At 40.2% G+C, this 9,920-nt stretch overlaps 2 pseudogenes; one reads left to right on the top strand and one right to left on the bottom strand.

The window, feature by feature from the left end:
• Window positions 1-4,663: 4,663 nt before the first annotated feature.
• Window positions 4,664-5,477, bottom strand: LOC116888076 (annotated as a pseudogene).
• A 1,200-nt stretch (window positions 5,478-6,677) lies between these two features.
• On the top strand, window positions 6,678-6,832 carry LOC116890298 (annotated as a pseudogene).
• Window positions 6,833-9,920: the final 3,088 nt, after the last annotated feature.

Raw genomic sequence — 9,920 nt, 5'->3', positions numbered from 1 at the left:
CTAACACATTTTGCCATTCTGAAGCAGTGGTTATTGGGAAGCCAGGGTTGGAATAAAAAGAGATAGGACCACCCTAGTAAGGAATGGCTGTCTGGATTTGGTGTATTAAGGAAAATTGCAGTGAGTAGAGAGCATATGATCAACCAAGGAGAATCAGGGAAGAGGCAAGAGATAAACCAGGTCTTCAGTGCATATAGCCTAGTAGAATTTTATGACCTGAGACTTGTGCTTGCTCTTGAAAAATACAAGAGGAGATCTTGGTTATATTTTTTTTCCTTTTGGCATGAATCACATATTATCTTACCCAAGTACTCAGCCAATTTTACAGGCAGAAGAAAACAAAAACAAAATTAAATAAAAAAGACATTTAAACTTTTGTCTGCAAAAAAAGAAAACAAAGAAAAACAAACAACAACACTAACAAAAACCTTACTGATATGTACTAATTCTCCTTGGATCTTTTATATGGAAAATGACAGAGTGAACAGAAGGGCGTATTGAAACAATAGAGGAGTATTGCTACAGCCAACAGTCTTAGAGATTTATGTGGCTATTGGATACAAGATGATTTAGAGGAGAGAGGCTGGAGATGTGTTAAGACACGGCTACTATTTTTCAATTTCAGTCCTTATCAAGTGTAGGAGGAGGACAGTGGTTGAGGGATGAGAAAAGGAAAGTCAAGAGAGCAATTGATGAGGATGACATGGATGAATGTGGTCACTAACTCTCGATAACTTTTGGAATGATGGGAAGGCATGAGAATGGGGATGCATGTAATCAGGATTTCAGAGCACAGATGACCTCTGCGAGCACCTATTTGATGGTTTTCAAGCTCTTATGGGACTGCACAATCTTCAATCATAAAAATTTCAAGGACAAATATGAAGTCAGAAAAGAAAAGCATAGGGGCCGGTGGGTGGTCAACCAACACCACATATAAAAATACAGAAAGAATTTGTGTCTTTTACACTGGGAACCATTTTTGGAGAGTTTTTCTTTTTCTTTTCTTTTCTTCTTTTTTTCAGAACATTCTAGTTCTGAAAGAAGGGCTTGGGAGTATAGACTTCATGACAGAAGTAATATTTAAAACACTTCCAGTATAGTCACAATAAATGTGTTTAGGAAGAGAAATATCTTACAAAAATAATTCTTGAGGCTTGCTTGGTAGAAAGACCTATATCGTATGAATGCTGAAAGCTGGATCTCAGATGGATTACTTGATATCAATTCTTGGCTGTATCAAACTCTCTATGGACTCTCTGTAAAATTTATTATATCTAAAAGTAAATTATAAGACTGATGCCCATTGACATCTCATTGTGAAGATTAATGGATGTTTCATATCAAATACTTAGCCCAATACAAACACAGGGTAAGACACACTTACTGCATTTAAGAACCTGCTGCATACTGACGTACTGTGTTGTTAGATACATAATAATTGATGAGTGTACTGAACTCTTAATTACTACTATAAGATTGTAACCATATTACCTCTTCTGTAATAAAATATGTTCATTTTTTAAATTTTTTATTCACATTATATCCCAATTGCAGACCCCTTCTTCTTCCTCTCTTCCCAGTCCCACCCTTACAAACCCTTTTCCTCACTATTCCCTTCCTTTCTTCTTAGAAAGGGGGAATCTCCCCCCCTTCAGATACCACACTACTCTGGAACATCTAAACCCCAGAAGGACTTAGCATCTCCTTTCCCACTGAGGTCCAACAAGGTAGTCTAGTTAGGGGAAGGGGATCCAATAACAAGCAACAGAGTCAGTGGCAGTCCCCAGTCCAACTGTTAGGGAACCCACAAACTGCATACTTGCTACAAATGTATGTGGGGGCATTGGTCCAGCCCCTGCATGCTCTTTGGTTGGTGGTTCAGTCTCTGTGAGACCCCCTTGTTCCCAAGTTAACTGACTAGGTCTTCTTGTGGTGTCCTTGACCACTTCAACTCCCTTCAACCCCTCACCCTTCTATAACACTCTCTGGAACTCTGTCTGTTGTTTGGCTATGGGTCTCTGAATCTGTTTTCATCTGTTGCTGTATGAAGCCTCTCAGGAGGCAGATATGCTAGGTTCCTGTCTGCAAGCATAGCAGAGTATCATTAATAGCGACAGGGTGTAGCAGTATAGTTTAGTTAATTGCTTTAACTCCTGGCTGGCCATCTTCGAGCTGCACCCAACCAAAACCTCTCTGAATTCGTGAATGAAACACACACACACACACACACACACACACACACACACACACACACACACACACACACACACACACACACACACCAGTTAATTTTGACATGCCTTGGCTCTCTTCTATCCCTTCTGGTATTCCAAAGTTAACATCCTTTAAAATTTATATTTCATCTCTGTTACCCCAGACCCAATTGGGGAAGTGGCCATTAGGCCAATTGGAGCCAAGTGGGGACAGGGTCTTTCAGTGTCTTACCTGCAGACACTTATGTAAACAGTTTTGGGGACCAAAATTAACATTATAACACAAGCAGCATTAGGCCAAACCAACTTCAACAGGGGTTGGCTCTCTCCCATGGGGTTGGTCTCAAGTTGAGACAGTCATTGGTTGGATGTTCCCTCAGTCTCTGCTCCATTCTTATTCCTGCATATCTTGTAGGCAGGGCAAATTTGGGGTTGAAGTTTTTGTGATTGGGTTGATGTACCCCTCTTTCCACTGAAAGTCTTGCTTGGCTACAGGAGGTGGCCACTTCATTTCTATATCTCCTGCTGATAGGAATCCAGCAAAGTCCTTAGTCATCAGGGAAGTGCAAATCAAAATTCTGAGATTCTATCTTGCACCCATCAGAAAGGCTAAGATAAAAACCACAAGTGACAGCACATGCTGGCAAGTATGTAGAGCCAGGGGAACAATCTTCCATTGCTTGTGGGAGTGCAAATGTGCACCACTACTTAAAAAAAATCAATTTGGTGGTTTCTCATAAAACTGGGAAGACCCAGCTCTACCACCCCTGGCCTTATAACCAAAAGATGCCCCACTGTACCATGGGGATATTTGCTCAGTATGTTGATAGCAACTTTATTCATAATAACCAGAAATTAGAAATAACCTAGATGTCCCTCACTTGAAGAATGGATAAAGAAAATTTGGTATATCTACACAGTGGAATACTATACAGCTGTTAAAAACACAGACATTGTGAAATTTGCACGCAAATGGATGGAACTTGAGAATATCATCCTGATTGAGGTAATGCAGACCCAGGAGACACATATAGTATATGTCACTTATAATTGGACATTAGCCATAAACTGCACGATAACCATACTACAATCCACAGACCCAGAGAAATTGGAAAATAAGGAGGATCCAAGGGAGGATTGTGATAATCACTGAGAAGGGGAAACAAAATAGTCATCAGAGATGTATGGAGAGAGGAAACTCGGTGGGAGAGGGGGTGGAGAGGAGTATGTAGATGGCAATCAGGTGGGAGGAGGGAGCAGAAGAGAGCTGCTGGTGAGAATAGAAATCACTGGGGTATATCTCTGGGAGTAGCTGAAAACCTGAAATAGGGGAGTCTACAGGGAGTCTATGGGGGTGAGCCTAGCATGTCTATTATTAGACCTTTGAACTAGGGCCTAGTCCTTGTCATTTGGAATTAGAGTGGACCACTACATTGTCTTTAGCAGGTAGGACTTGAAGTTTATTCTTTTATCTCTCCTATCACTCTTTAAAAGAAGAAGGCCATCATTTTGTATGGTCACCCCAGAAATCCCATGAATAGGTGCAAGGTTTTGAGGCTTCCTGCCAACAACCAGCACTGACTTCAAAGTACGAGGGTAGCCAGTCCTGAGTAGATCCTCCAGCCCAAGCCAAACCCCAGAGGAGTACAGTTCCATCAGATATACTAACTGCAACTTTAGAAATACCCAATTCCAGAATCACATGGTGGATTTATTCTCATATTGTGTGTGTGTGTGTGTGTGTGTGTGTGTGTGTGTGTTACTCAATTTCTTCTCTGTCTAAATTTTTGAGACAGGTTATGTCACTGATCCTGGAGATCACCATGTTTGCTAGACTGGTTAGTCACTCAGTCTTCAAACTATGTCTGTACTTGCCCTTCCTGTACTGCGGTCCATGGCTTTTGTGTGCGTGCGTGTGTGTGTGTGTGTGTGTGTGTGTGTGTGTGTGTGTGTGTGTGTGTGTGTGTGTGTTGGGGATACAAACTCTAAAACTCATTATTTCATAACAAGCAATTTACCCACTGAGACATCTTCCTAGCTCCTGTCTCTGACTCCTCAAGCCACAGAAATTGTGTGAGGTGATATTCTTACACAGATATTCTCCAGTTGAAGTTCTTATATTTTAATATAGTTGGCTATATACACAGATGGTGTTCGTAAGAAAAAAACACCCTATAAAAGTGGAGAGTTGTTCACCGTGCATGTGAAAAAGTCATAGTCCTAGGTGTTAATTACTTTATATCTTTCCTGCCTGTCCATGCTATATGAACATAGATGGTTTTTAAAGAGCAAATGTATGGTTTCTTTTTTTAAGTTTTTAAAAGTTTTTTTGTCTTTTTTAATTGAGCAGTAGCTGAATGCATGTTTTCTGATTGGGGTAGAGTGGGGTGGGGCATGGTGTGTACCCCAAGTCATTCAGAGAGATTCTCAACCACCCGAAGCACCATTCACAAAGTGTCCATTGTCTGAACAGTCCTTTCTAGCACCTCAGTCTCTAGAGTGGTGACTTTCTCAGTGAGGACAGCAGTAGTGCCTTCTTCACATCCATACTGGCCGAACCTGGTCCCTTTCATATTGGGCACTGAAGAAAGCCCAGCTTGCTATTGCTGATAACACACAGATCAATGCTGCTTCCAGACCCCAAGTCATTAAAGATGCCATCTACAGTGCCTCACTCGCTAGCTTCTTGGCTTTCACCTCCTCCATATCTGGCCTAAACTTCTCTTCAAACACAGCCATTGCTGCCAAGAAGCCAGAACACATGGTGACATAAGGCAATTTATCAGTTAATCCATGAGGATAGATGCTGCAGCGATGAAGTCTAGTAGCATCTACTATCCCTAAAACTAGGTCTTCACCAATGTAACCTTAACACCTGAAAAGCATCTGCTTCAATGTCCAATTAGCTGGAACAACTCTCAGAAGCTGGCCAGTGGTGAGAGAGTGGAGCTCCAAGTTGGAAGAAGTAAGCTGGGCTTTCTCTCTGTGTCTGCAGCTATCCCAGCACCACAGCTACAAATATTAGGAGATATGAGCTGAATTTTTGAACAGTTTTTGTCAGCAACAACCATCCCTTCAATTATGTCTTCTCCAAGAACTATGCCTCCTTATAGACCACCCCCACCATGGTAGTGCCAGTTTTCCAAGATTTCAGAAGTTTGAGCCCTTTCTTTGCAAAATTAGCTTCCAAGATGGCATTCCTGTTACAATTATCAAAGAAAAGCCTCCAACCACTGTCTGAAACACTGACACAGCCACCATCTTCCCAAGAAAGTGTTTGCAAATACATGTTTTCAAGATCCAGGGTATTTCTCCTTTTTCACTGTGCCCTTAAAAGGGAGTATGTGGTAGAGGAAATAAGGGAGTTCCCACGAGGAGCCAGGGACTTGGGCAATGTGTGATAGTGTATATTGTTTTCTTTCTTCCTGAAATGAGCCCAGAGAGTAAGAAGAACCCTTAGAAGGTAGTATGTGGATGCCGAGTGACTTTAGTAAACATGTCCCTGTCTCATCTAAGGCACCTAATGAATATTACTTCATTAAGATTAAAAGCTCTGTGGTTAAAAAAATAGCCTATAATTTCCAAGGGCATATAACATTCATATATTCAGCTATTCTTCAAATGATGCAATTTTACTACTATGTAGCATATGCTGGAAAAGGCCTATGGGAGCCAATACCCACTGTGACAACTGCTGCTTGCCTTGTCTTGACAGGCACATCTTGGGTGAGCTGTGGGCTCTCTTTCCCAGCTAGGGTCTAAATCATAACCTATGTCTCATTTTTCTTTCCCCTTTTTGCATTTGTGAACATTAAGATAGAGCACTAGATCATACTCTCAGATTTATAAAGACAGAAATCAGTTATCTACATTCCGAGAGTCTTTTTGCCTACCTGTGACTGATTGAATTCTCCTCGAATTTTACTTTCTGACCACTGCTGAACAGATTTTTCTCACCCTGAATCACAAAAACCCAACTATTTTACTTCATTTTTCAACATTGTAGTCACACATGCGTGCACATGCCCCACAGAGACGGCGGAGGGAGAAGGAAGAGAAAGGGAGACAGAGACAGAGACAGAGACAGAGATAGAGACAGAGACAGAGAGGCAGGGAGGAAAGCCTGTTGAGGTTTGATTTGCATTAATTACCCAACCTTCATGAATATGGCCTAGGGATGGATATCATTAGGCACATACTTGTGTGCTCCATGTGCTGACTTTAGTCTTCTCTATTCAAAATTGCTTATAGCGTACCAAATTATATGAAAACTTAGAAAAATAACATAATGTGGTGGCTCAGACTGACCTCAAACTCACAGCTCTCCTCTTCAGCCTCCCATGTGCTAAGGTTATAGATGTGTACCACCACACCTGGCAAAATATCGTTGAGCCTTTCCCTGTAGTCCTTTCTCTGTGTTCTCTAGTGTGATGGGAAGTTAGTCTTTAAGAATGTAAATGAATCGCTTCTCGGCCTTTTGGCTAAGATCAAGTGAAGAATGTAAATGAAATATAGTCTACGCCCATATTTTATTAATAATTTAAAGAATTTCAAGGGAAAATTTGTTCATTCCTGATTTTTACAGAACATTTTTAATCTGGGGGAATCACATCCATTCTTCTTTAATTAGTTATTCAATTGATGCAAATTAACTAGTATCTAACTTTCTATGTCTCCTGCCTGAAACTCTATATTTGATTAGAGTACTGCTTCTCCCCCGCCCCCCCAAGCTCTGCCAAGAATTATTCTTTTATAGATCTCGTTGGAGAAAGAACTATGGAATTGGCCACTGGTTTTGGTTGCAATAATTTCCACAAATGTTCTAAGTATTGTATAAATTAATTTACCTAAATTTTCTCATTGCTTTTTACCTAGTGTAGCTTATTCCAGAGTCAAAGGTCAGACTTGATTAATCTCCCACTTTTCTCACACTCACAGAACATGAAAATTAATTAGTGATGCCTTTAGGTTATAAGAACAAAACTTGATTGTTTTCATGGGTCAATGAGGTGAGGGGCACCTGAATTACTAATGCTTCTGATTACATCGATTAACCTACTATATTACTAGCACCTGCCCCCTTATGAGCAATGTAATTTCCTTCCATTACATTTTTGAACAAATTAAATTACTCTTTCTCTACTTAAATATTCCTACATATTCAAAACACACATACATACATGTGTATGCACACAGACATACCCATACACATATAGACACATATACAAATACAGGAATACACTCACAGAATTACATGCACTCTCATATGCACACACACACACACACACACACACACACACACACACACACATCCTACTTCTGACCCTTTTTTGAGGATAATGTCCAATATCTAATTTTTAATCATAGTTAAACATACCTGTGTAAAACCTTGGTTTTGTTTTCTTTTATTGCAGTTTCTTACACATTAGCATTAGTTAAAATTATGGTCAATACTTTTTCCATACAGTGTGGAGTTTCTGAATAGGTAGATTTAATAAAGGTTCCAGAAGGCTGCAAAGACAAACAACTTTCAGGAGGTATTGCTCCAGAGTCTCAGATGTAGCCTTTGAAGACAAATGCTATGACTTCTAAATGATGATAGAGGAGTTGGGTCTACTGTGAGTTGAGTTGTAATCCCCCAAACAGAAATATCAAAATTCTAATTCCCCAGCATCTGTGAATATGATCTTATTTGGAAGTATTGTTATTGAGTGTAGGATCAAGGGAAGCTCGAAAGACTGTCACTAGCACTATCTTAAGGATGGGACATCAAGAGGTAGAGAATCACCCACGGCTAAGAAATCCATATGGTAATTAAGTCAGAACAAGGGTAAAGCTACTATAAGCCAAGGAATGTGAGATATTGCCAAAGTCAGAGAGTCCTTTCTGGGAAGTTTTGTAAGTACGGACCTGCTAACACTGTAATTTCAGAGAAATGTAAAGCATACATTTACGTTGTTTGGCACTACCCAGGTTATGATAGTCTGTTGTGAAAGCTATGAGAAATGTATACGCAGTGGCATGAAGTTTGGCTAGTTATCCCATTTTTCTCTTTATCTACGTGCATATCTTTCTGTTTCCTTTTAATAGGAAGAGTATATTCGTCAATGCCTTAACTTTGGTATGACCATTAAAATGCTGCAATTCTGTATCAGATTTCAAAGCTTTGCCGTCTTTCATTTCTTCTCTTATTCCTTTGTTCAGCTAGCTTCCCAGGTAGTTGCAAACCTTCATGCATGGTCAGCGATACCAGTGAGTTTCCTTCAACCTGCAATGAGGACCAGAGCTTAAGTCCCAGACCCCTTCACTAAAAACCAAGCTAAAACTAGAGTAGCAGCAATCTCTCCCACAATCTCATGGCCTGAACAAAGGTACATTAATTTCATTTCTATTTCTATAACGAAATAGCTGAAGTTGGATAAGGTACACAGAAAAGCGGATACTTGCTTCACAGCACTGGAGGTCCAAGAGCACACCATTGTTATTAGCTAAGCCTTAGTGAGGATCCCATAGCAGGTGATAGAAGGAGAGTTCACATAGCAAGACAGAATGATGGGGTTTAATGGAGACCATTATTAATTACTTCCAAGGCCATACCTTCAGTGAATTAATAACCTTACTTTGTAAAGGCCCCATCATCTCCTAATGGGTACTGGGTACTAAGCAGCCAATATATTAATGTTTAGGAAACATATCAAAGTTGTATTCAATTCATATGACACACCACTCAAGTACTGTACTCTACCTGGCTCCCCTACACTATTTTGTCCTGATGGGATCTGGGACCTTTACTTTTGCAGCATTTTAATGGTCATACTAAAGTATCTACTATGACAACATTAGGAGATGATGGGGCCTTTACAAAGAAAGGTCATTGATTCACTGAGTTATGGCCTTGGAAGTAATAATGGTGCCCATTAAATCATTTAGTGTCTTGTCATGTGAACTTCTTCTATTTTCTGCTATGGGGTCCTCACTAAGGCTCAGCTAATAACAGTTGTGTGCTCTTCAACCTCCAGTGCTGTAAACTAAATATCCTCTTTTCTACCATCATTGTGAAATAATAGTTCTTAAATCAACTTGTCTGTTATTTCTGAATTGATCTCATTCATATAAATGTGTGCTCCTAAAAGAGCATGGAATATTCCTGGTCCACCCTCTGACTGTTCCACATCCCATACCTCCTCCCTGCCACACCCCCATCTCCATGAGGATGTCCCCACCACACCCACCCCACCAGACTATGGAGGGCTTTTTAAAAAACTTGGCTTTCAACGGGGGAGGTGGATGGGGACGGAAACACCCTTATAGAAAAAGGGGAGGTAGAGGGGATAGGGGGCTTATGGACTGGGAAAGGGAATAACATTTGAAATATAAATAAAGAAAAATCCAATTTAAAAAACCACTTTGGCTTTCAAGGCTGGGTCCCCCAGTGTAAGAAATGTCAAGATAGGGATGTGGGAAGGGGGTGTGGTTGGGGAGGGCGAACACCCCTATAGAAGAAAGGGGAGGGGATGGGATAGGGGGCTTATGAACAGAAAACCTGCAAAGGGAATAACATTTGAAATGTAAAGAAAATAAAACCAATAAAAATGGAGCATGGAATATTAAAAGAAAGGCAAAATATTAAGATATACTAGTTTTTGAAAAATAATGGTTTAATATTATTATGTAATTAATTCATGGATTACTTTAATCAGTCTT

The sequence above is a fragment of the Rattus rattus genome, chromosome 1 (assembly GCF_011064425.1).
Source record: "Rattus rattus isolate New Zealand chromosome 1, Rrattus_CSIRO_v1, whole genome shotgun sequence".
Classification (NCBI taxonomy): Eukaryota; Metazoa; Chordata; class Mammalia; order Rodentia; family Muridae; genus Rattus; species Rattus rattus.
Note: the sequence above shows the minus strand (reverse complement) of the source record. Positions and strands in the feature narration are given on the sequence as shown.